The sequence below is a fragment of the Phyllobates terribilis genome, unplaced genomic scaffold, assembly GCF_046119375.1.
Source record: "Phyllobates terribilis strain yellow unplaced genomic scaffold, ASM4611937v1 Scaffold_23__1_contigs__length_19252631, whole genome shotgun sequence".
Taxonomy (NCBI): Eukaryota; Metazoa; Chordata; class Amphibia; order Anura; family Dendrobatidae; genus Phyllobates; species Phyllobates terribilis.
In genome coordinates, this window is record NW_027362783.1 from 4,685,916 (window position 1) to 4,712,168 (window position 26,253).

Sequence of the window (26,253 nt, forward strand, 5' to 3'; positions counted from 1 at the left end):
GTAGCTTAACAAGAAAGTTTAAATGCCCCTTGGAAGAGACATGCAAGTCGCAGTAGCTTAAAAAGACGGTTTAAATGCGCCTTGGAAGAGACGTGCAGGTCGCAGAAGCTTAACAAGACGGTTTAAATGCCCCTTGGAATAGACGAGCAGGTCGCAGTAGCTTAACAAGATGGTTTAAATGCCCCTTGGAAGAGACGTGCAGGTCTCAGTAGCTTAACAAGACGGTTTAAATCCCCCTTGGCAGAGACGTGCAGGTCGCAGCAGCTTAACAAGAGGGTTTAAATGCCCCTTGGAATAGGCTTGCAGGTCGCAGAAGCTTTCCAAGACGGTTTGAATGCCCCTTGGAAGAGACGTGCAGGTCGCAGTAGCTTACCAAGACAGTTTAAATGCCCCTTGGAAGAGACATGCAGGTCGCAGTAGCATAATAAGACAGTTTAAATGCCCCTTGGAAGAGACATGCAGGTCGCAGTAGCATAATAAGACAGTTTAAATGCCCCTTGGAAGAGATGTGCAGGTCACAGTAGCTTAATAAGATGGTTTAAATGCCCCTTGGAAGAGAGGTGGAGGTCGCAGTAGCTTAATAGGACAGTTTAAATGCCCCTTGGAAGGGACGTGCAGGTCGCAGTAGCTTAACAAGATGGTTTAAATGCCACTTGGAAGAGACGTGCAGGTCGCAGTAGCTTAAAAAGACGGTTTAAATGCCCCTTGGTAGAACGGTGGAGGTCGCAGTAGCTTGACAAGACAGTTTAAATGCCCCTTGAAAGTTACGTGCAGGTCGCAGTAGTTTAACAAGACGGTTCAAATGCCCATTGGAAGAGTGGTGGAGGTCGCAGGAGCTTAACAAGAGAGTTTAAATGCCCCTTGGATGAGACATGCAGGTCGCAGTAGCTTAATAAGACGGTTTAAATACCCCTTGGAAGAGAGGTGGAGGTCGCAGTGGCTTAACAAGACAGTTTAAATGCCCCTTGGAAGAGACGTGCAGGTCGCAGTAGCTTAACAAGACGGTTTAAATGCCCCTTGGAAGAGCGGTGGAGGTCGCAGTAGCTTAACAAGACAGTTTACATGCCCCTTGAAAGAGACGTGCAGGTCGCAGCAGCTTACAAGACGGTTTAAATGCCCCTTGGAAGTGCGGTGGAGGTCGCAGTAGCTTAACAAGATAGTTTAAATGCCCCTTGGTAGAGACATGCAGGTCACAGCAGCTTAACAAGACAGTTTAAATGCCCCTTGGAAGAGACGTGGAGGTCGCAGTAGCTTAACAAGACGGTTTAAATGCCCCTTGGAAGAGACATGCAGGTCGCAGTAGCTTAACAAAGCGTTTTAAATGCCCCTTGGTAGTGCGGTGGAGGTCGCAGTAGCTTAACAAGACGGTTTAAATGCCCCTTGGAAAAGTGGTGGAGGTTACAGTAGCTTAAGAAGACGGTTTAAATGTCCCTTGGAAGAGAAGTGCAAGTCGCAGTAGCTTAACAAGACTGTTTAAATGCCCCTTAGAAGAGACGTGCAGGTCGCAGTAGCTTAACAAGATGGTTTAAATGCCCCTTGGAAGAGCGGTGGAGGTCGCAGTAGCTTAAGAAGACAGTTTAAATGCCCCTTGGAAGAGACATGCAGGTCGCAGTAGCTTAACAAGAGGGTTTAAATGCCCATTGGAAGAGGCTTGCAGGTCGCAGTAGCTTACCAAGACGATTTAAATGCCCCTTGGAAGAGACGTGCAGGTCGCAGTAGCTTAACAAGACAGTTTAAATGCCCCTTGAAAGAGCGGTGGAGGTCGCAGTAGCTTAACAAGACAGTTTAAATGCCACTTGGAAGAAACATGCATGTCGAAGCAGCTTAACAAGAAGGTTTAAATGCCCCTTGGAAGAGACATGCAAGTCGCAGTAGCTTAACAAGACGGTTTAAATGCACCTTGGAAGAGTGGTGGAGGTCTCAGTAGCTTAACAAGACAGTTTAAATGCCCCTTGACAGAGATGTGCAGGTCGCAGTAGCTTAACAAGACGGTTTAAATGCCCCTTGGAAGTGCGGTGGAGGTCGCAGAAGCTTAACAAGACAGTTTAAATGCCCCTTGGAAGAGACGTGCATGTCGCAGTAGCTTAACAAGACTGTTTAAATGTCCCTTGGAAGAATCATGCAGGTCGCAGTAGCTTAACAAAGCGTTTTAAATGCCCCTTGGAAGAGACGTGCAGGTCGCAGTAGCTTAACAAGACGGTTTAAATGCCCCTTGGAAAAGTGGTGGAGGTTACAGTAGCTTAAGAAGACAGTTTAAATACCACTTGGAAGAAATGTGCAAGTCGCAGTAGCTTTACAAGACTGTTTAATTGCCCCTTAGAAGAGACGTGCAGGTCGCAGAAGCTAAACAAGACAGTTTAAATGCCCCTTGGAAGAGACGTGCATGTCGCAGTAGCTTAACAAGATGGTTTAAATGCCCCTTGGAAGAGCGGTGGAGGTCGTAGTAGCTTAAGAAGACAGTTTAAATGCCCCTTGGAAGAGACGTACAGGTCGCAGTAGCTTAACAAGAGGGTTTAAATGCCCCTTAGAAGAGGCTTGCAGGTCGCAGTAGCTTACCAAGATGATTTAAATGCCCCTTGGAAGAGACGTGCAGGTCTCAGTAGCTTAACAAGACAGTTTAAATGTCCCTTGGAAGAGCGGTGGAGTTCGCAGTAGCTTAACAAAACAGTTTAAATGCCAATTGGAAGAAACTTGCAGGTCGAAGCAGCTTAACAAGACTGTTTAAATGCCCCTAGGAAAAGACGTGCAGGTCGCAGAGGCTTAACAAGACGGTTTACATGCCACTTGGAAGAGACGTGCCGGTCGCAGTAGCTTAACAAGACGGTTTAAATGCCCCGTGGAAAAGTGGTGGAGGTTACAGTAGCTTAATAAGACGGTTTAAATGCCCCTTATAAGAGACGTGCAAGTTACAGTAGCTTAACAAGACGGTTTAAATGCCCCTTGGAAGAGATGCGCAGGTCGCAGTAGCTTAACAAGATGGTTTAAGTGCTCTTTGGAAGAGACATGCAGGTCGCAGCAGCTTAAAAAGACGGTTTAAATGCCCCTTGGAAGAGACGTGCAGGTCGCAGAGGCTTAACAAGATGGTTTAAATGCCCCTTGGAAGAGCGGTGCATGTCGCAGTAGCTTAACAAGATGGTTTAAATGCCCCTTGGAAGAGCGGTGGAGGTCGCAGTAGCTTAACAAGACAGTTTAAATGCCCCTTGGAAGAGACATGGAGGTCGCAATAGCTTAACAATATTGTTTAAATGCCCCTTGGAAGAGACGTGGAGGTCGCAGTAGCTTAGCAAGATGGTTTAAATGCCCCTTGAAACAGGCTTGCAGGTCGCAGTAGCTTACCAAGACAGTTTAAATGCCCTTTGGAAGAGACGTGCAGGTCGCAGTATCTTAACAATATTGTTTAAATGCCCCTTGGAAGAGACGTGGAGGTCGCAGTAGCTTATCAAGATGGTTTAAATGCCCCTTGGAAGAGACATGCAGTTCGCAGCAGCTTAAAAAGATGGTTTAAATGCCCCTTGGAAGAGACGTGCAGGCCGCAGTGGCTTAACAAGACGGTTTAAATGCCCCCTGGAAGAGACATGCAGGTCGCAGTAGCTTAACAAGATGGTTTAAATGGCCCTTGGAAGAGACGTGCAGGTCGCAGTAGCTTAACAAGACGGTTTAAATCCCCCTTGGAAGAGACGTGCAGGTCGCAGTAGCTTAACAAGAGGGTTTAAATGCCCCCTTGGAATAGGCTTGCAGGTCGCAGTAGCTTACCAAGACGGTTTAAATGCCCCTTGGACGAGACGTGCAGGTCGCAGTAGCTTAACAAGACGGTTTAAATGCCCCTTGGAAGAGCGGTGGAGGTCGCTGTAGCTTAACAAGACAGTTTGAATGCTCCTTGAAAGAGACGTTCAGGTCGCGGTAGCTTAACAAGACGGTTTAAATGCCCCTTGGAAGAGAAGCGCAGGTCGCAGTAGCGTAACAAGACAGTTTAAATGCCCCTTGGAAGAGACGTGCAGTTAGCAGTAGCTTAACAAGACAGTTTAAATGCCCTTTGGAAAAGTGGTGGAGGTTACAGTAGCTTAACAAGACAGTTTAAATGCCACTTGGAAGAAACATGCATGTCGAAGCAGCTTAACAACACGGTTTAAATGCCCCTTGGAAGAGACATGCAAGTCGCAGTAGCTTAACAAGACGGTTTAAATGCACCTTGGAAGAGACGTGCAGGTCGCACTAGCTTAACAAGACAGTTTAAATGCCACTTGGAAGAAACATGCATGTCGAAGCAGCTTAACAAGACTGTTTAAATGCCCCTAGGAAAAGACGTGCAGGTCGCAGGAGCTTAAAAAGAAGGTTTAAATGCGCCTTGGAAGAGAAGTGCAGGTCGCAGTAGCATAAAAAAACGGTTTAAATGCCCCTTGGAAAAGCGGTGGAGGTCGCAGTAGCTTAACACGAAGGTTTAAATGCCCCTTGGAATAGACATGCAGGTCGCAGTAGCTTAACAAGACGGTTTAAATGCCCCTTGTAAGAGACATGCAGGTCGCAGTAGCTTAACAAGATGGTTTAAAAGCCCCTTGGAAGAGACGTGCAAGTCGCAGGAGCTTAAAAAGAAGGTTTAATTGCGCCTTGGAAGAGAAGTGCAGGTCGCAGTAGCATAACAAGACGGTTTAAATGCCCCTTGGAAGAGACATGCAGGTCGCAGTAGCTTAACAAGACAGTTTAAATGCCCCTTGGAAGAGACGTGCAGGTCGCAGTAGCTTAATAAGACGTTTTAAATGTCCCTTGGAAGAGACATGCAGGTCGCAGTAGCTTAACAAGACGTTTTAAATGCCCCTTGGAAGAGACGTGCAGGTCGCAGTATCTTAACAAGACTGTTTAAATGCCCCTTGGAAGAGACGTGCAGGTCGCAGTATCTTAACAAGACGGTTTAAATTTCCCTTGGAAGAGATGTGCAGGTCGCAGTAGCTTAACAAGACGGTTTAAATGCCCCTTGACAGAGATGTGCAGGTCGCAGTAGCTTAACAAGATGGTTTAAATGCACCTTAGAATAGACTTGCAGGTCGCAGTAGCTTAACAATACAGTTTAAATGCCCCTTGGAAGAGACGTGCAGGTCGCAGTAGCTTAATAAGACGGTTTAAATGCCCCTTGGAAGAGAGGTGGAGGTCGCAGTAGCTTAACAAGACAGTTTAAATGCCCCTTGGAAGAGACGTGCAGGTCGCAGTAGCTTAACAAGACAGTTTAAATGCCACTTGGAAGAGACGTGCAGGTCGCAGTAGGTTAACAAGACGGTTTAAATGCCCCTTGGAAGAGAGGTGGAGGTCGCAGTAGCTTAACAAGACAGTTTAAATGCCCCTTGACAGATGTGCAGGTCGCAGTAGCTTAACAAGACGGTTTAAATGCCCCTTGGAAGTGCGGTGGAGGTCGCAGAAGCTTAACAAGACAGTTTAAATGCCCCTTGGAAGAGACGTGCATGTCGCAGTAGCTTAACAAGATGGTTTAAATGCCCCTTGGAAGAGCGGTGGAGGTTGTAGTAGCTTAAGAAGACAGTTTAAATGCCCCTTGGAAGAGACGTGCAGGTCGCAGTAGCTTAACAAGAGGGTTTAAATGCCCCTTGGAAGAGGCTTGCAGGTCGCAGTAGCTTACCAAGATGATTTAAATGCCCCTTGGAAGAGACGTGCAGGTCTCAGTAGCTTAACAAGACAGTTTAAATGTCCCTTGGAAGAGCGGTGGAGGTCGCAGTAGCTTAACAAAACAGTATGCCAATTGGAAGAAACATGCAGGTCGAAGCAGCTTAACAAGACTGTTTAAATGCCCCTAGGAAAAGACGTGCAGGTCGCAGAGGCTTAACAAGACTGTTTAAATGCCCCTAGGAAAAGACGTGCAGGTCGCAGGAGCTTAAAAAGAAGGTTTAAATGACCCTTGGAAGAGAAGTGCAGGTCGCAGTAGCATAAAAAAACGGTTTAAATGCCCCTTGGAAAAGCGGTGGAGGTCGCAGTAGCTTAACACGAAGGTTTAAATGCCCCTTGGAATAGACATGCAGGTCGCAGTAGCTTAACAAGACGGTTTAAATGCCCCTTGTAAGAGACATGCAGGTCGCAGTAGCTTAACAAGATGGTTTAAAAGCCCCTTGGAAGAGACGTGCAAGTCGCAGGAGCTTAAAAAGAAGGTTTAATTGCACCTTGGAAGAGAAGTGCAGGTCGCAGTAGCATAACAAGACGGTTTAAATGACCCTTGGAAGAGACATGCAGGTCGCAGTAGCTTAAAAAGACAGTTTAAATGCCCCTTGGAAGAGACGTGCAGGTCGCAGTAGCTTAATAAGACGTTTTAAATGTCCCTTGGAAGATACATGCAGGTCGCAGTAGCTTAACAAGACGTTTTAAATGCCCCTTGGAAGAGACGTGCAGGTCGCAGTATCTTAACAAGACTGTTTAAATGCCCCTTGGAAGAGACGTGCAGGTCGCAGTATCTTAACAAGACGGTTTAAATTTCCCTTGGAAGAGATGTGCAGGTCGCAGTAGCTTAACAAGACGGTTTAAATGCCCCTTGACAGAGATGTGCAGGTCGCAGCAGCTTAACAAGATGGTTTAAATGCACCTTAGAATAGACTTGCAGGTCGCAGTAGCTTAACAATACAGTTTAAATGCCCCTTGGAAGAGACGTGCAGGTCGCAGTAGCTTAATAAGACGGTTTAAATGCCCCTTGGAAGAGAGGTGGAGGTCGCAGTAGCTTAACAAGACAGTTTAAATGCCCCTTGGAAGAGACGTGCAGGTCGCAGTAGCTTAATAAGACAGTTTAAATGCCACTTGGAAGAGACGTGCAGGTCGCAGTAGGTTAACAAGATGGTTTAAATGCCCATTGGAAGAGAGGTGGAGGTCGCAGTAGCTTAACAAGACAGTTTAAATGCCCCTTGACAGATGTGCAGGTCGCAGTAGCTTAACAAGACGGTTTAAATGCCCCTTGGAAGTGCGGTGGAGGTCGCAGAAGCTTAACAAGACAGTTTAAATGCCCCTTGGAAGAGACGTGCATGTCGCAGTAGCTTAACAAGATGGTTTAAATGCCCCTTGGAAGAGCGGTGGAGGTCGTAGTAGCTGAAGAAGACAGTTTAAATGCCCCTTGGAAGAGACGTGCAGGTCGCAGTAGCTTAATAAGACGGTTTAAATGCCCCTTGGAAGAGACGTGGAGGTCGCAGTAGCTTTACAAGACTGTTTAAATGTCCGTTGGAAGAGACATGCAGGTCGCAGTAGCTTAACAAAGCGTTTTAAATGCCCCTTGTAAGAGACGTGCAGGTCGCAGTAGCTTAACAAGACGGTTTAAATGCCCCTTGGAAAAGTGGTGGAGTTTACAGTAGCTTAAGAAGACGGTTTAAATGCCACTTGGAAGAGATGTGTAAGTCGCAGTAGCTTTACAAGACTGTTTAATTGCCCCTTAGAAGAGACGTGCAGGTCGCAGAAGCTAAACAAGACAGTTTAAATGCCCCTTGGAAGAGACGTGCAAGTCGCAGTAGCTTAACAAGATGGTTTAAATGCCCCTTGGAAGAGCGGTGGAGGTCGTAGTAGCTTAAGAAGACAGTTTAAATGCCCCTTGGAAGAGACGGGCAGGTCGCAGTAGCTTAACAAGAGGGTTTAAATGCCCCTTGGAAGAGGCTTGCAGGTCGCAGTAGCTTACCAAGATGATTTAAATGCCCCTTGGAAGAGACGTGCAGGTCTCAGTAGCTTAACAAGACAGTTTAAATGTCCCTTGGAAGAGCGGTGGAGGTCGCAGTAGCTTAACAAAACAGTATGCCAATTGGAAGAAACATGCAGGTCGAAGCAGCTTAACAAGACTGTTTAAATGCCCCTAGGAAAAGACGTGCAGGTCGCAGAGGCTTGACAAGACGGTTTACATACCCCTTGGAAGAGACGTGCCGGTCGCAGTAGCTTAACAAGACGGTTTAAATGCCCCGTGGAAAAGTGGTGGAGGTTACAGTAGCTTAACAAGACGGTTTAAATGCCCCTTATAAGAGACGTGCAAGTTACAGAAGCTTAACAAGACGGTTTAAATGCCCCTTGGAAGAGATGCGCAGGTCGCAGTAGCTTAACAAGATGGTTTAAGTGCTCTTTGAAAGAGACATGCAGGTCGCAGCAGCTTAAAAAGACGGTTTAAATGCCCCTTGGAAGAGACGTGCAGGTCGCAGAGGCTTAACAAGATGGTTTAAATGCCCCTTGGAAGAGCGGTGGAGGTCGCAGTAGCTTAACAAGACAGTTTAAATGCCCCTTGGAAGAGACGTGCAGGTCGCAGTATCTTAACAATATTGTTTAAATGCCCCTTGGAAGAGACGTGGAGGTCGCAGTAGCTTAGCAAGATGGTTTAAATGCCCCTTGGAAGAGACATGCAGTTCGCAGCAGCTTAAAAAGATGGTTTAAATGCCCCTTGGAAGAGACGTGCAGGCCGCAGTGGCTTAACAAGACGGTTTAAATGCTCCCTGGAAGAGACAGGCAGGTCGCAGTACTTAACAAGATGGTTTAAATGCCCCTTGGAAGAAACTTGCAGGTCGCAGTAGCTTAACAAGACGGTTTAAATGCCCCTTGTAAAAGTGGTCGTGGTTACAGTAGCTTAAAAGACAGTTTAAATGCCCCTTGGTAGAGACATGCAGGTCGCAGTAGCTTAAAAAGACGGTATAAATGCGCCTTGGAAGAGACGTGCAGGTCGCAGTAGCTTAACAAGACGGTTTAAATGCCCCTTGGAAGAGACGAGCAGGTCACAGTAGCTTAACAAGATGGTTTAAATGGCCCTTGGAAGAGACGTGCAGGTCGCAGTAGCTTAACAAGACGGTTTAAATCCCCCTTGGAAGAGACGTGCAGGTCGCAGTAGCTTAACAAGAGGGTTTAAATGCCCCCTTGGAATAGGCTTGCAGGTCGCAGTAGCTTACCAAGACGGTTTAAATGCCCCTTGGACGAGACGTGCAGGTCGCAGTAGCTTAACAAGACGGTTTAAATGCCCCTTGGAAGAGCGGTGGAGGTCGCAGTAGCTTAACAAGACAGTTTGAATGCCCCTTGAAAGAGACGTGCAGGTCGCGGTAGCTTAACAAGACGGTTTAAATGCCCCTTGGAAGTGCGGTCGAGGTCGCAGTAGCTTAACAAGACGGTTTAAATGCCCCTTGGAAGAGACATGCAGGTCGCAGCAGCTTAACAAGATGGTTTAAATCCCCTTGGAAGAGACGTGCAGGTAGCAGTGGCTTAACAAGACGGTTTAAATGCCCCTTGGAAGAGACGCGCAGGTCGCAGTAGCTTAACAAGACAGTTTAAATGCCCTTTGGAAAAGTGGTGGAGGTTACAGTAGCTTAACAAGAAAGTTTGAATGCCCCTTGGAAGAGACATGCAAGTCGCAGTAGCTTAAAAAGACGGTTTAAATGCGCCTTGGAAGAGACGTGCAGGTCGCAGAAGCTTAACAAGACGGTTTAAATTCCCCTTAGAATAGACGAGCAGGTCGCAGTAGCTTAACAAGATGGTTTAAATGCCCCTAGGAAGAGACGTGCAGGTCTCAGTAGCTTAACAAGACGGTTTAAATCCCCCTTGGCAGAGACGTGCAGGTCGCAGCAGCTTAACAAGAGGGTTTAAATGCCCCTTGGAATAGGCTTGCAGGTCGCAGAAGTTACCAAGACGGTTTGAATGCCCCTTGGAAGAGACGTGCCGGTCGCAGTAGCTTACCAAAACAGTTTAAATGCCCCTTGGAAGAGACATGCAGGTCGCAGTAGCATAATAAGACAGTTTAAATGCCCCTTGGAAGAGACATGCAGGTCGCAATAGCATAAAAAGACAGTTTAAATGCCCCTTGGAAGAGATGTGCAGGTCACAGTAGCTTAATAAGATGGTTTAAATGCCCCTTGGAAGAGAGGTGGAGGTCGCAGTAGCTTAACAGGACAGTTTAAATGCCCCTTGGAAGAGACGTGCAGGTCGCAGTAGCTTAACAAGACGGTTTAAATGCCACTTGGAAGAGACGTGCAGTTCGCAGTAGCTTAACAAGACGGTTTAAATGCCCCTTGGAAGAGCGGTGGAGGTCGCAGTAGCTTAACAAGACAGATTAAATGCCCCTTGAAAGTTACGTGCAGGTCGCAGTAGTTTAACAAGACGGTTCAAATGCCCATTGGAAGAGTGGTGGAGGTCGCAGGAGCTTAACAAGAGAGTTTAAATGCCCCTTGGATGAGACATGCAGGTCGCAGTAGCTTAATAAGACGGTTTAAATACCCCTTGGAAGAGAGGTGGAGGTCCCAGTGGCTTAACAAGACAGTTTAAATGCCCCTTGGAAGAGACGTGCAGGTCGCAGTAGCTAAACAAGACGGTTTAAATGCCCCTTGGAAGAGCGGTGGAGGTCGCAGTAGCTTCACAAGACAGTTTAAATGCCCCTTGAAAGAGACGTGCAGGTGGCAGCAGCTTAACAAGACAGTTTAAATGCCCCTTGGAAGTGCGGTGGAGGTCGCAGTAGCTTAACAAGATGGTTTAAATGCCCCTTGGAAGAGACATGCAGGTCACAGCAGCTTAACAAGACGGTTTAAATGCCCCTTGGAAGAGACGTGGAGGTCACAGTAGCTTAACAAGACGGTTTAAATGCCCCTTGGAAGAGACATGCAGGTCTCAGTAGCTTAACAAAGCATTTTAAAAGCCCCTTGGTAGTGCGGTGGAGGTTGCAGTAGCTTAACAAGACGGTTTAAATGCCCCTTGGAAGAGTGGTGGAGGTTACAGTAGCTTAAGAAGATGGTTTAAATGCCCCTTGGAAGAGACGTGCAAGTCGCAGTAGCTTAACAAGACTGTTTAAATACCCCTTAGAAGAGACGTGCAGGTCGCAGAAGCTAAACAAGACTGTTTAAATGCCCCTTAGAAGAGACATGCAGGTCGCAGTAGCTTAACAAGACGGTTTAAAAGCCCCTTGGAAGAGACGTACAAGTCGCAGGAGCTTAAAAAGAAGGTTTAATTGCGCCTTGGAAGAGAAGTGCAGGTCGCAGTAGCATAACAAGACGGTTTAAATGCCCCTTGGAAGAGACATGCAGGTCGCAGTAGCTTAACAAGACAGTTTAAATGCCCCTTGGAAGAGACGTGCAGGTCGCAGTAGCTTAATAAGACGTTTTAAATGTCCCGTGGAAAAGACATGCAGGTCGCAGTAGCTTAACAAGATGTTTTAAATGCCCCTTGGAAGAGACGTGCAGGTCGCAGTATCTTAACAAGACTGTTTAAATGCCCCTTGGAAGAGACGTGCAGGTCGCAGTATCTTATCAAGACGGTTTAAATTTCCCTTGGAAGAGATGTGCAGGTCGCAGTAGCTTAACAAGATGGTTTAAATGCACCTTAGAATAGACTTGCAGGTGGCAGTAGCTTAACAATACAGTTTAAATGCCCCTTGGAAGAGACGTGCAGGTCGCAGTAGCTTAATAAGACGGTTTAAATGCCCCTTGGAAGAGAGGTGGAGGTCGCAGTAGCTTAACAAGACAGTTTAAATGCCCCTTGGAAGAGACGTGCAGGTCGCAGTAGCTTAATAAGACGGTTTAAATGCCCCTTGGAAGAGAGGTGGAGGTCGCAGTAGCTTAACAAGAAGGTTTAAATGCCCCTTGGAAGAGAGGTGGAGGTCGCAATAGCTTAACAAGACAGTTTAAAAGCCCCTTGACAGAGATGTGTAGGTCGCAGTAGCTTAACAAGACGGTTTAAATGCCCCTTGGAAGTGCGGTGGAGGTCGCAGAAGCTTAACAAGATGGTTTAAATGCCCCTTGGAAGAGACATGCAGGTCGCAGTAGCTTAACAAGACGGCTAAATGCCCCTTGGAAGAGACGTGCAGGTCGCAGTAGCTTAACAAGACGGTTTAAAAGCCCCTTGGAAAAGTGGTGGAGGTTACAGTAGCTTAACAAGACGGTTTAAATGCCCCTTGGAAGAGACGAGCAGGTCACAGTAGCTTAACAAGACGGTTTAAATCCCCCTTGGAAGAGACGTGCAGGTCGCAGTAGCTTAACAAGAGTGTTTAAATGCCCCTTGGAATAGGCTTGCAGGCAGCAGTAGCTTAACCAGATGGTTTAAATGCCCCTTGGAAGAGACGTGCAGGTCGCAGTAGCTTAATAAGACGGTTTAAATGCCCCTTGGAAGAGATGTGCAGGTCGCAGTAGCTTAACAAGACAGTTTAAATTCCGCTTAAAAGAGAAGTGCAGGTCGCAGTAGCTAAACAAGAGGGTTTAAATGCCCCTTTCAAGAGACGTGCAGGTCGCAGGAGCTAAACAAGAGGGTTTAAATGCCCCTTGGAAGAGACGTGCAGGTCGCAGTAGCTTAACAAGATGGTTTAAATGCCCCTTGGAAGAGAGGTGGAGGTCGCAGTAGCTTAACAGGACAGTTTAAATGCCCCTTGGAAGAGACGTGCAGGTCGCAGTAGCTTAACAAGACGGTTTAAATGCTACTTGGAAGAGACGTGCAGGTCGCAGTAGCTTAACAAGACGGTTTAAATGCCCCTTGGAAGAGCGGTGGAGGTCGCAGTAGCTTAACAAGACAGATTAAATGCCCCTTGAAAGTTACGTGCAGGTCGCAGTAGTTTAACAAGACGGTTAAAATGCCCATTGGAAGAGTGGTGGAGGTCGCAGGAGCTTAACAAGAGAGTTTAAATGCCCCTTGGATGAGACATGCAGGTCGCAGTAGCTTAATAAGACGGTTTAAATACCCCTTGGAAGAGAGGTGGAGGTCGCAGTGGCTTAACAAGACAGTTTAAATGCCCCTTGGAAGAGACGTGCAGGTCGCAGTAGCTTAACAAGACGGTTTAAATGCCCCTTGGAAGAGACGTGCAGGTCGCAGTAGCTAAACAAAACGGTTTAAATGCCCCTTGGAAGAGCGGTGGAGGTCGCAGTAGCTTAACAAGACAGTTTAAATGCCCCTTGAAAGAGACGTGCAGGTGGCAGCAGCTTAACAAGACAGTTTAAATGCCCCTTGGAAGTGCGGTGGAGGTCGCAGTAGCTTAACAAGATGGTTTAAATGCCACTTGGAAGAGACATGCAGGTCACAGCAGCTTAACAAGACGGTTTAAATGCCCCTTGGAAGAGACGTGGAGGTGGCAGTAGCTTAACAAGACGGTTTAAATGCCCCGTGGAAGAGACATAGAGGTCGCAGTAGCTTAACAAAACATTTTAAAAGACCCTTGGTAGTGCGGTGGAGGTCGCAGTAGCTTAACAAGACGGTTTAAATGCCCCTTGGAAGAGTGGTGGAGGTTACAGCAGCTTAAGAAGACGGTTTAAATGCCCCTTGGAAGACACGTGCAAGTCGCAGCAGCTTAACAAGATGGTTTAAATGCCCCTTGGAAGAGACATGCAGGTCGCAGTAGCTTAACAAGACGGCTAAATGCCCCTTGGAAGAGACGTGCAGGTCGCAGTAGCTTAACAAGACGGTTTAAAAGCCCCTTGGAAAAGTGGTGGAGGTTACAGTAGCTTAACAAGACGGTTTAAATGCCCCTTGGAAGAGACGAGCAGGTCACAGTAGCTTAACAAGACGGTTTAAATCCCCCTTGGAAGAGACGTGCAGGTCGCAGTAGCTTAACAAGAGTGTTTAAATGCCCCTTGGAATAGGCTTGCAGGTCGCAGTAGCTTAACCAGATGGTTTAAATGCCCCTTGGAAGAGACGTGCAGGTCGCAGTAGCTTAACAAGACAGTTTAAATGTCCCTTGGAAGAGACGAGCAGGTCGCAGTAGCTTAATAAGACGGTTTAAATGCCCCTTGGAAGAGATGTGCAGGTCGCAGTAGCTTAACAAGACAGTTTAAATGCCCCTTAAGAGAGAAGTGCAGGTCGCAGTAGCTAAACAAGAGGGTTTAAATGCCCCTTTCAAGAGACGTGTAGGTCGCAGGAGCTTAACAAGAGGGTTTAAATGCCCCTTGGAAGAGACGTGCAGGTCGCAGTAGCTTAACAAGATGGTTTAAATGCCCCTTGGAAGAGACATGCAGGTCGCAGTAGCTTAACAAGACTGTTGAGATGCCCCTTGGAAAAGTGGTGGAGGTTACAGTAACTTAACAAGACGGTTTAAATGCTCCTTGGAAGAGACGTTCAACTCACAGTAGCTTAAAAAGACGGTTTAAATGCGCAGTGGAAGAGATGTGCAGTTCGCAGTAGCTTAATAAGACGGTTTAAATGCCCCTTGGAAGAGACGTGCAGGTCGCAGTAGCTTAACAAGAGGGTTTAAATGCTCCTTGGAAGAGACGAGCAGGTCGCAGGAGCTTAATAAGAGGGTTTAAATGCCCCTTGGAAGAGACGTACAAGTCACGGTAGCGTAAAAAGACGGTTTAAATGCGCCTTGTAAGAGACGTGCAGGTCACAGTAGCTTAACAAGACAGTTTAAATGCCCCTTGGAAGAGACGTGCAGGTCGCAGTAGCTTAACAAGAGGGTTTAAATGCCCCTTTCAAGAGACGTGCAGGTCGCAGTAGCTTAACAAGACAGTTTAAATGCCACTTGGAAGAAACATGCAGGTCGAAGCAGCTTAACAAGACTGTTTAAATGCCCCTAGGAAAAGATGTGCAGGTCGCAGAGGCTTAACAAGACGGTTTAAATGCCCCTTGGAAGAGACATGCAGGTCGCAGTAGCTTAACAAGACAGTTTAAATGTCCCTTGGAAGAGCGGTGGAGGTCGCAGTAGCTTAACAAAACAGTTTAAATGCCAATTGGAAGAAACATGCAGGTCGAAGCAGCTTAACAAGACTGTTTAAATGCCCCTAGGAAAAGACGTGCAGGTCGCAGAGGCTTAACAAGACGGTTTACATGCCCCTTGGAAGAGACGTGCCGGTCGCAGTAGCTTAACAAGACGGTTTAAATGCCCCTTGGAAGAGACGAGCAGGTCGCAGTAGCTTAACAAGACGGTTTAAATGCCCCTCGGAAGAGACGTGCAGGTCGCAGTAGCTTAACAATACGGTTTAAATCCCCCTTGGAAGAGACGTGCAGGTCGCAGTAGTTAACAAGAGTGTTTAAATGCCCCTTGGAATAGGCTTGCAGGCCGCATTAGCTTACCAAGACGGTTTAAATGCCCCTTGGAAAAGTGGTGTAGGTTACAGTATCTTAAAAAGACAGTTTAAATGCCCCTTGGAAGAGACGTGCAGGTCGCAGAAGCTTAACAAGACTGTTTAAATGCCCCTTGGAAGAGACGTGCAGGACGCAGAAGCTTAACAAGTCGGTTTAAATCCCAATAGGAAGAGACGTGCAGGTCGCAGTAGCTTAACAAGAGGGTTTAAATGCCCTTTGGAATAGGCTTGTAGGTCGCAGTAGCTTACCAATACGGTTTAAATGCCCCTTGGAAGAGCCGTGCAGGTCGCAGTAGCTTAACAAGACGGTTTAAATGTCCATTGGAAGAGCGGTGGAGGTCGCAGAAGCTGAACAAGACGATTTAAATGCCCCTTGGAAGAGACGTGCAGCTCGCAGTAGCTTAACAAGACAGTTTATATGTCCCTTGGAAGAGCAGTGGAGGTCGCAGTAGCTTAACAAGACAGTTTAAATGCCCCTTGGAAGAGACATGCAGGTCGCAGCACCTTAACAAGACTGTTTAAATATCCCTTGGAAGAGACGTGCAGGTCGCAGTAGCTTAAAAAACGTTTTAAATGTCCCTTGGTAGAGACATGCAGGTCGCAGTAGCTTAACAAGATGGCTTAAATCCCCCTTGGAAGAAACGTGCAGGTCGCAGCAGCTTAACCAGAGAGTTTAAATGCCCCTTGGAATAGGCTTGCAGGTCGCAGTCGCTTACCAAGACGGTTTAAATGCCCCTTGGAAGAGGCTTGCAGGTGGCAGTAGCTTAACAAGACGGTTTAAATGCCCCTTGGAAGAGTGGTGGAGGTCGCAGTATCTTAACAAGACAGTTTCAATGCCCCTTGGAAAAGACATGCAGTTCGCAGTAGCTTAATAAGACGGTTTAAATGCCCCTTGGAAGAGATGTGCAGGTCACAGCATCTTAACAAGATTGTTTAAATGCCCCTTGGAAGAGACGTGCAGGTCCCAATAGCTTAACAAGACGGTTTAAATGCCCATTGGAAGAGTGGTGCAGGTCGCAGTAGCTTAATAAGACGGTTTAAATGCCCCTTGGAAGAGATGTGCAGGTCGCAGTAGCTTAACAAGACTGTTTAAATGCCCCTTGGAAGAGACATGCAGGTCGCAGTAGCTTAATAAGATGGTTTAAATGCCCATTGGAAAAGTGGTGGAATTTACAGTAGCTTAAGAAGACGGTTTAAATGCTCCTTGGAAGAGGCGTGCAAGTCGCAGTAGCTTAACAAGACTGTTTAAATGCCCCTTGGAAGAGACATGCAGGTGGCAGAAGCTAAACAAGACAGTTTAAATGCCCCTTGGAAGAGCGGTGGAGGTCGCAGTAGCTTAACAAGACAGTTTAAATGCCACTTGGAAGAAACATGCAGGTCGCAGTAGCTTAACAAGACGGTTTAAGTGCCCCTTGGAAGAGTGGTGGAGGTCGCAGTATCTTAACAAGACAGTTTCAATGCCCCTTGGAAAAGACATTCAGTTCGCAGTAGCTTAATAAGACGGTTTAAATGCCCCTTGGAAGAGATGTGCAGGTCACAGCATCTTAACAAGATTGTTTAAATGCCCCTTGGAAGAGACGTGCAGGTCCCAATAGCTTAACAAGACGGTTTAAATGCCCATTGGAAGAGTGGTGCAGGTCGCAGTAGCTTAATAAGACGGTTTAAATGCCCCTTGGAAGAGATGTGCAGGTCGCAGTAGCTTAACAAGACTGTTTAAATGCCCCTTGGAAGAGACATGCAGGTCGCAGTAGCTTAATAAGATGGTTTAAATGCCCATTGGAAAAGTGGTGGAATTTACAGTAGCTTAAGAAGACGGTTTAAATGCTCCTTGGAAGAGGCGTGCAAGTCGCAGTAGCTTAACAAGACTGTTTAAATGCCCCTTGGAAGAGACATGCAGGTGGCAGAAGCTAAACAAGACAGTTTAAATGCCCCTTGGAAGAGCGGTGGAGGTCGCAGTAGCTTAACAAGATAGTTTAAATGCCACTTGGAAGAAACATGCAGGTCGCAGTAGCTTAACAAGACGGTTTAAGTGCCCCTTGGAAGAGACGTGCAGGTCGCAGTAGCTTAACAAGACGGTTTAAATGCCCCTTGGAAGAGACGAGCAGGTCGCCGTAGCTTAACAAGACGGTTTAAATGCCCCTCGGAAGAGACGTGCAGGTCGCAGTAGCTTAACAAGACGGTTTAAATCCCCCTTGGAAAAGACGTGCAGGTCGCAGTAGTTAACAAGAGTGTTTAAATGCCCCTTGGAATAGGCTTGCAGGCCGCATTAGCTTACCAAGACGGTTTAAATGCCCCTTGGAAAAGTGGTGTAGGTTACAGTATCTTAAAAAGACAGTTTAAATGCCCCTTGGAAGAGACGTGCAGGTCGCAGAAGCTTAACAAGACTGTTTAAATGCCCCTTGGAAGAGACATGCAGGTGGCAGAAGCTAAACAAGACAGTTTAAATGCCCCTTGGAAGAGCGGTGGAGGTCGCAGTAGCTTAACAAGACAGTTTAAATGCCACTTGGAAGAAACATGCAGGTCGCAGTAGCTTAACAAGATGGTTTAAGTGCCCCTTGGAAGAGACGTGCAGGTCGCAGTAGCTTAACAAGACGGTTTAAATGCCCCTTGGAAGAGACGAGCAGGTCGCAGTAGCTTAACAAGACGGTTTAAATGCCCCTCGGAAGAGACGTGCAGGTCGCAGTAGCTTAACAAGACGGTTTAAATCCCCCTTGGAAGAGACGTGCAGGTCGCAGTAGTTAACAAGAGTGTTTAAATGCCCCTTGGAATAGGCTTGCAGGCCGCATTAGCTTACCAAGACGGTTTAAATGCCCCCTGGAAAAGTGGTGTAGGTTACAGTATCTTAAAAAGACAGTTTAAATGCCCCTTGGAAGAGACGTGCAGGTCGCAGAAGCTTAACAAGACTGTTTAAATGCCCCTTGGAAGAGACATGCAGGTGGCAGAAGCTAAACAAGACAGTTTAAATGCCCCTTGGAAGAGCGGTGGAGGTCGCAGTAGCTTAACAAGACAGTTTAAATGCCACTTGGAAGAAACATGCAGGTCGCAGTAGCTTAACAAGACGGTTTAAGTGCCCCTTGGAAGAGACGTGCAGGTCGCAGTAGCTTAACAAGACGGTTTAAATGCCCCTTGGAAGAGACGAGCAGGTCGCAGTAGCTTAACAAGACGGTTTAAATGCCCCTTGGAAGAGAAGTGCAGGTCGCAGTAGCTTAACAAGACGGTTTAAATCCCCCTTGGAAGAGACGTGCAGGTCGCAGTAGTTAACAAGAGTGTTTAAATGCCCCTTGGAATAGGCTTGCAGGCCGCATTAGCTTACCAAGACGGTTTAAATGCCCCTTGGAAAAGTGGTGTAGGTTACAGTATCTTAAAAAGACAGTTTAAATGCCCCTTGGAAGAGACGTGCAGGTCGCAGAAGCTTAACAAGACTGTTTAAATGCCCCTTGGAAGAAACGTGCAGGACGCAGAAGCTTAACAAGTCGGTTTAAATCCCCCTAGGAAAAGACGTGCAGGTCGCAGTAGCTTAACAAGAGGGTTTAAATGCCCTTTGGAATAGGCTTGCAGGTCGCAGTAGCTTACCAATACGGTTTAAATGCCCCTTGGAAGAGCCGTGCAGGTAGCAGTAGCTTAACAAGACGGTTTAAATGTCCATTGGAAGAGCGGTGGAGGTCGCAGAAGCTGAACAAGACGGTTTAAATACCCCTTGGAAGAGACGTGCAGGTCGCAGTAGCTTAATAAGACGGTTTAAATGCCCCTTGGAAGATATGTGGAGGACGCAGTAGATAAACAAGACAGTTTAAATGCCCCTTGGAAGAGACGTGCATGTCGCAGTAGCTTAACAAGATGGTTTAAATGCCATTTGGAAGAGACGTGCAGGTCGCAGTAGCTTAACAAGACCGTTTAAATGCCCCTTGGAAGTGCGGAGGAGGTCGCAGTAGCTTAACAAGACGGTTTCAATGCCCGTTGGAAGAGACACGCAGGTCGCAGCAGCTTAACAAGATGGTTTAAATGCCCCTTGGAAGAGACGTGCAGGTCGCAGTAGCTTAACAAGACGGTTTAAATGCCCCTTGGAAGAGACATGCAGGTCGCAGTAGCTTAACAAAGCGTTTTAAAAGCCCCTTGGAAGAGACATGCAGGTCACAGTAGCTTAACAAGACGGTTTATATGCCCCTTGGAAAAGTGGTGGAGGTTACTGTAGCTTTAGAAGACGGTTTAATTGCCCCTTGGAAGAGACGTGCAAGTCGCAGTAGCTTAACAAGACAGTTTAAATGCCCCTTAGAAGAGACGTGCAGGTCACAGAAGCTAAACAAGACAGTTTAAATATCCCTTGAAAGAGACGTGCAGGTCACAGTAGCTTAACAATGCAGTTTAAATGCCCCTTGGAAGAGACGTGCAGGTCACAGAAGCTTAACAAGACAGTTTAAATGCCCCTTGGAAGAGACGTGCAGTTCACAGAAGCTTAACAAGACAGTTTTAAATGCCCCTTGGAAGAGACGGGCAGGTCGCAGTAGCTTAACAAGATGGTTTATATGCCCCTTGGAAAAGTGGTGGAGGTTACAGTGGCTTAACAAGACGCTTTAATTGCCCTTTGGAAGAGACGTGCAAGTCGCAGTAGCTTAACAAGAGAGTTTAAATGCCCCTTAGAAGAGACGTGCAGGTCGCAGTAGCTTAACAAGATGGTTTAAATGACCCTTGGAAGAGAGGTGGAGGTGGAAGTAGCTTAACAAGACGGTTTAAATGCCCCTTGGAAGAGACGTACAGGTCACAGTAGCTTAAAAAGACGGTTTAAATGCGCCTTGGAAGAGACGTGCAGGTCGCAGTAGCTTAACAAGATGGTTTAAATGCCCCTTGGAAGAGAGGTGGAGGTCGAAGTAGCTTAACAAGACGGTTTAAATGCCCCTTGGAAGTGCGGTGGAGGTCGCATTAGCTTAACAAGACGCTTTAAATGCCCCTTGGAAGTGACGTAATGGTCGCAGTAACTTAACAAGACGGTTTAAATGCCCCTTGGAAGTGCGGTGGAGGTCGCAGTAGCTTAACAAGACGGTTTAAATGCCCCTTGGAAGAAACATGCAGGTCGCAGCAGCTTAACAAGACCGTTAAAATGCCCCTTGGAAGAGATGTGCAGGTCGCAGTAGCTTAACAAGACGGTTTAAATGCCCCTTGGAAAAGTGGTGGAGGTTACAGTAGATTAACAAGACGGTTTAAATGCCCCTTGGAAGTGAAGTGAAAGTCGCAGAAGCTTAACAAGACTGTTTAAATGCCCCTTGGAAGAGACGTGCAGGTCGCAGAAGCTTAACAAGATGGTTTAAATGCCCCTTGGAAGAGACGTGCAGGTCGCAGTAGCTTAACAAGATGGTTTAAATGCCACTTGGAAGTGCGGTGGAGGTCGCAGTAGCTTAACAAGACGGTTTAAATGCCCCTTGGAAGAGACATGCAGGCCGCAGCAGCTTAACAAGACCGTATAAATGCCCCTTGGAAGAGACATGCAGGTCGCAGTAGCTTAACAAGACGGTTTAAATGCACCTTGGAAAAGACATGCAGGTTGCAGTAGCTTAACAAAGCGTTTTAATTGCCCTTTGGAAGAGACGTGCTGGTCGCAGTATCTTAACAAAACGGTTTAAATGCCCCTTGTTAAAGTGGTGGAGGTTACAGTAACTTAACAAGACGATTTAAATGCCCCTTGGAAGAGACGTGAAAGTCGCAGTAGCATAACAAGACGGTTTAAATGCCCCTTAGAAGAGACGTGCAGGTCGCAGCACCTTAACAAGACTGTTTAAATATCCCTTGGAAGAGACGTGCAGGTCGCAGTAGCTTAAAAAACGTTTTAAATGTCCCTTGGTAGAGACATGCAGGTCGCAGTAGCTTAACAAGTTGGCTTAAATCCCCCTTGGAAGAAACGTGCAGGTCGCAGCAGCTTAACAAGTGAGTTTAAATGCCCCTTGGAATAGGCTTGCAGGTCGCAGTCGCTTACCAAGACGGTTTAAATGCCCCTTGGAAGAGGCTTGCAGGTCGCAGTAGCTTAACAAGACGGTTTAAATGCCCCTTGGAAGAGTGGTGGAGGTCGCAGTATCTTAACAAGACAGTTTCAATGCCCCTTGGAAAAGACATGCAGTTCGCAGTAGCTTAATAAGACGGTTTAAATGCCCCTTGGAAGAGATGTGCAGGTCGCAGTAGCTTAATAAGACGATTTAAATGCCCCTTGGAAGAGAGGTGGAGGTCGCAGAAGCTTAGCAAGACAGTTTAAATGCCCCTTGGAAGAGACGTGCAGGTCGCAGTAGCTTAAAAATACGGTTTAAATGCCACTTGGAAGAGACGTGCAGGTCGCAGTAGCTTAACAAGATGATTTAAATGCCCCTTGGAAGAGCGGTGGAGGTCGCAGTAGCTTAACAAGAATGTTTAAATGCCCCTTCGAAGTGCGGTGGAGGTCGCAGTAGCTTTACAAGACAGATGAAATGCCCCTTGGAAGAGCGTTGGAGGTCGCAGTAGCTTAATAAGACAGTTTAAATGCCCCTTGGAAGAGAAATGCAGGTCACAGCATCTTAACAAGATTGTTTAACTGCCACTTGGAAGAGACGTGCAGGTCGCAATAGCTTAACAAGACGGTTCAAATGTCCCTTGGTAGAGACATGCAGGTCGCAGTAGCTTAACAAGACGGTTTAAATGCCCCATGGAAGAGACGTGCAGGTCGCAGTAGCTTAACAAGACGGTTTAAATGTCCCTTGGAAGAGACGTGCCAGTCGCAGTAGCTTAAAAAACGGTTTAAATGCGCCTTGGAAGAGACGTGCAAGTCGCAGTAGCTTAACAAGACAGTTTAAATGCCCCTTGGGAAAGACGAGCAGGTCGCAGTAGCTTAACAAGACGGTTTAAATGCCCCTTGGAAGAGACGTGCAAGTCGCAGTAGCTTAACAAGACGGTGTAAATGCCCCTTGGAAAAGACGTGCAGGTCGCAGTAGCTTAACAAGAAGGTGTAAATGCCCCTTGGAAAAGACGTGCAGGTTGCAGTAGTTTAACAAGATGGTTTAAATGCCCCTTGGAAGAGACATGCAGGTCGCAGTAGCTTAACAAGACAGTTGAAATGCCCATTGGAAGAGCGGTGGAGGTCGCAGTAGCTTAACAAGATTGTTTAAATGCCCCTTGGAAGAGACGTGCAGGTCGCAGTCGCTTAACAAGACGGTTTAAATGTCCCTTGCTAGAGACATGCAGGTCGCAGTAGCTTAACAAGACGGTTTAAATGCCCCATGGAAGAGTTGTGCAGGTCGCAGTAGCTTAACAAAACGGTTTAAATGACCCTTTGAAGAGACGTGCAAGTCGCAGAAGCTTAAAAAGACGGTTTAAATGCGCCTTGGAAGAGACGTGCAAGTCGCAGTAGCTTAACAAGACAGTTTAAATGCTCCTTGGAAGAGACGTGCAGGTCGCAGTAGCTTAACAAGACGGTTTAAATGCCCCTTGGAAGAGACGTGCAGGTCGCAGTAGCTTAACAAGATGGTTTAAATGCCCCTTGGAAGAGAAGTGCAGGTCGCAGTAGCTTAACAAGACAGTTTAAATGCCCCTTGGAAGAGAAGTGCAGGTCGCAGTAGCTAAACAAGACGGTTTAAATGCCCCTTGGAAGAGACGTGCAGGTCGCAGTAGCTTAACAAGATGGTTTAAATGCCCCTTGGAAGAGCGGTGGAGGTCGCAGTAGCTTAACAAGATGGTTTAAATGCCCCTTGGAAGAGACATGCAGTTCGCAGCAGCTTATAAAGACGGTTAAAATGCCCCTTGGAAGAGGCTTGCAGGTCGCAGTAGCTTACCAAGACGGTTTAAATGCCCCTTGGAAGAGACGTGCAGGACGCAGTAGCTTAACAAGAGGGTTTAAATGCCCCTTGGAAGAGCGGTGGAGGTCGCAGTAGCTTAAAAAGACTGTTTAAATGCCCCTTGGAAGAGATGTGCAGGTCGCAGTAGCTTAACAAGAGGGTTTAAATGCCCCTTGGAAGAGGCTTGCAGGTCGCAGTAGCTTACCAAGACGACTTAAATGCCGCTTGGAAGAGAGGTGCAGGTCGCAGTAGCTTAACAAGACAGTTTAAATGCCCCTTGGAAGAGGCTTGCAGGTCGCAGTAGATTAACAAGACGGTTTAAATGCCCCTTGGAAGAGGCTTGCAGGTCGCATTAGCTTACCAAGACGATTTAAATGTCCCTTGGAAGAGACGTGCAGTTCGCAGTAGCTTAACAAGACAGTTTAAATGCCCCTTGGAAGAGCGGTGGAGGTCGCTGTAGCTTAACAAGACAGTTTAAATGCCCCTTGGAAGACACATGCAGGTCGCAGCACCTTAACAAGACTGTTTAAATATCCCTTGGAAGAGACGTGCAGGTCGCAGTAGCTTAAAAGACGTTTTAAATGTCCCTTGGTAGAGACATGCAGGTCGCAGTAGCTTAACAAGATGGCTTAAATCCCCCTTGGAAGAGACGTGCAGGTCGCAGCAGCTTAACAAGAAGGTTTAAATGCCCCTTGGAATAGGCTTGCAGTTCGCAGTAGCTTACCAAGACGGTTTAAATGCCCCTTCGAAGAGGCTTGCAGGTCGCAGTAGCTTAACAAGACGGTTTAAATGCCCCTTGGAAGAGTTGTGGAGGTCGCAGTAGCTTAACAAGACAGTTTCAATGCCCCTTGGAAGAGACATGCAGGTCGCAGTAGCTTAACAAGACGGTTTAAATGCCACTTGGAAGAGACGTGCAGGTCGCAGTAGCTTAACAAGATGGTTTAAATGCCCCTTGGAAGAGCGGTGGAGGTCGCAGTAGCTTAAGAAGACGGTTTAAATGCCCCTTGAAAGAGATGTGCAGGTCGCAGTAGCTTAACAAGACGGTTTAAATGCCCCTTCGAAGTGCGGTGGAGGTCGCAGTAGCTTTACAAGACAGATGAAATGCCCCTTGGAAGAGCGTTGGAGGTCGCAGTAGCTTAATAAGACAGTTTAAATGCCCCTTGGAAGAGACATGCAGGTCACAGCATCTTAACAAGATTGTTTAAATGCCCCTTGGAAGAGACATGCAGGTCGCAATAGCTTAATAAGACGGTTTAAATGTCCCTTGGTAGAGACATGCAGGTCGCAGTAGTTTAACAAGACGGTTTCAATGTCCCTTGGAAGAGACGTGCCAGTCGCAGTAGCTTAAAAAAAGGTTTAAATGCGCCATGGAAGAGACGTGCAAGTCGCAGAAGCTTAACAAGATAGTTTAAATGCACCTTGGGAAAGACGAGCAGGTCGCAGTAGCTTAACAAGACGGTTTAAATGCCCCTTGGAAGAGACGTGCAGGTCGCAGTAGCTTAACAAGACAGTTTAAATCCCCCATGGAAGAGACGTGCAAGTCGCAGTAGCTTAGCAAGATGGTTTAAATGCCCCTTGGAAGAGCGTTGGAGGTCGCAGTAGCTTAACAAGACAGTTTAAATGCCCCTTGGAAGAGACGTGCAGGTCGCAGTAGCTTAACAAGACAGTGTAAATGCCCCTTGGAAGAGCGGTGGAGGTCGCAGTAGCTTAAAAAGATGGTTTAAATGCCCCTTGGAAGAGACAAGCAGTTCGCAGCAGCTTAAAAAGACGTTTTAAATGCCCCTTGGAAGAGGCTTGCAGGTCGCAGTATCTTACCAAGACGGTTTAAATGCCCCTTGGAAGAGACGTGCAGGTCGCAGTAGCTTAACAAGTTGGTTTAAATGCCCCTTGGAAGAGCGATGGAGGTCGCAGTAGCTTAACAAGATGGTTTAAATGCCCCTTGGAAGAGACGTGCAGGTAGCAGTAGCTTAACAAGACTGTTTAAATGCCCCTTGTAAAAGTGGTGGAGGTTACAGTAGCTTAAGAAAACGGTTTAAATGCCCCTTGGAAGAGACGTGCAAGTCGCAGTAGCTTAAAAAGACGGTTTAAATGCGCCTTGGAAGAGACGTGCAGGTCTCAGTAGCTTAAAAAGACGGTTTAAATGCCCCTTGGAAGAGCGGTGGAGGTCGCAGTAGCTTAAGAAGACAGCTTAAATGCCCCTTGAAAGAGACGTGCAGGCCGCAGTAGCTTAACAAGACCGTTTAAATGACCCTTGGAAGTGCGGTGGATGTCGCAGTAGCTTAACAAGACGGTTTAAATGCCCCTTGGAAGAGACTTGCAGGTCGCAGCAGCTTAACAAGATGGTTTAAATGCCCCTTGGAAGAGACGTGCAGGTAGCAGTGGCTTAACAAGATGGTTTAAATGCCCCTTGGAAGAGACATGCATGTCGCAGTAGCTTAACAAGGCAGTTTAAATGCCCCTTGGATGAGACACGCAAGTCGCAGTAGCTTAAAAAGAAGGTTTAAATGCGCCTTGGAAGAGACGTGCAGGCCGCAGTAGCTTAACAAGACGGTTTAATTGACCCTTGGAAGAGACGTGCAGGTCGCAGTAGCTTAACAAGACGGTTTAAATGCCCACTGGAAGAGAGGTGGAGGTCGCAGTAGCTTAACAAGACAATTTAAATGCCCCTTGGAAGAGACGTGCAAGTCGCAGACGCTTAACAAGACGGTTTAAATGCCACTTGGAAGAGACGTGCAGGTCGCAGTAGCTTAACAAGACGGTTTAAATGTCCCTTGGAAGAGTGGAGGAGGTCGCAGTAGCTTAACAAGACAGTTTAAATGCCCCTTGGAAGAGACGTGCAAGTCGCAGACGCTTAACAAGACGGTTTAAATGCCCCTTGGAAGAGACGTGAAGGTCACAGCAGCTTAACAAGACGGTTTAAATGTCCCTTGGAAGAGTGGAGGAGGTCGCAGTAGCTTAACAAGACTGTTTAAATGCCCCTTAGAAGAGACGTGTAGGTCGCAGAAGCTTAACAAGACGGTTTAAATGGCCATTGGAAGTGTGGTGGAGGTCGCAGTAGCTTAACAAGACGTTTTAAATGCCCCTTAGAAGAGACATGCAGGTCGCAGCAGCTTAACAAGATGGTTTAAATAACCCTTGGAACAGACGTGGAGGTCGCAGTAGCTTAACAAGACGGTTTAAATGCCCCTTGGAAGAGACATGCAGGTCGCAGTAGCTTAACAAAGCGTTTTAAATTCCCCTTGAAAGAGACGTGCAGGTCGCAGTAGCTTAAGAAGACGGTTTAAATGCCCCTTGGAAAAGTGGTGGAGGTTACAGTAGCTAAAGAAGAAGGTTTAAATGCCCCTTGGAAGAGACGTGCAAGTCGCAGTAGCTTAACAAGACTGTTTAAATGCCCCTTAGAAGAGACGTGCAGGTCACAGAAGCTAAACAAGACAGTTTAAATGCCCCTTGGAAGAGACGTGCAGGTCGCAGAAGCTCAACAAGACTGT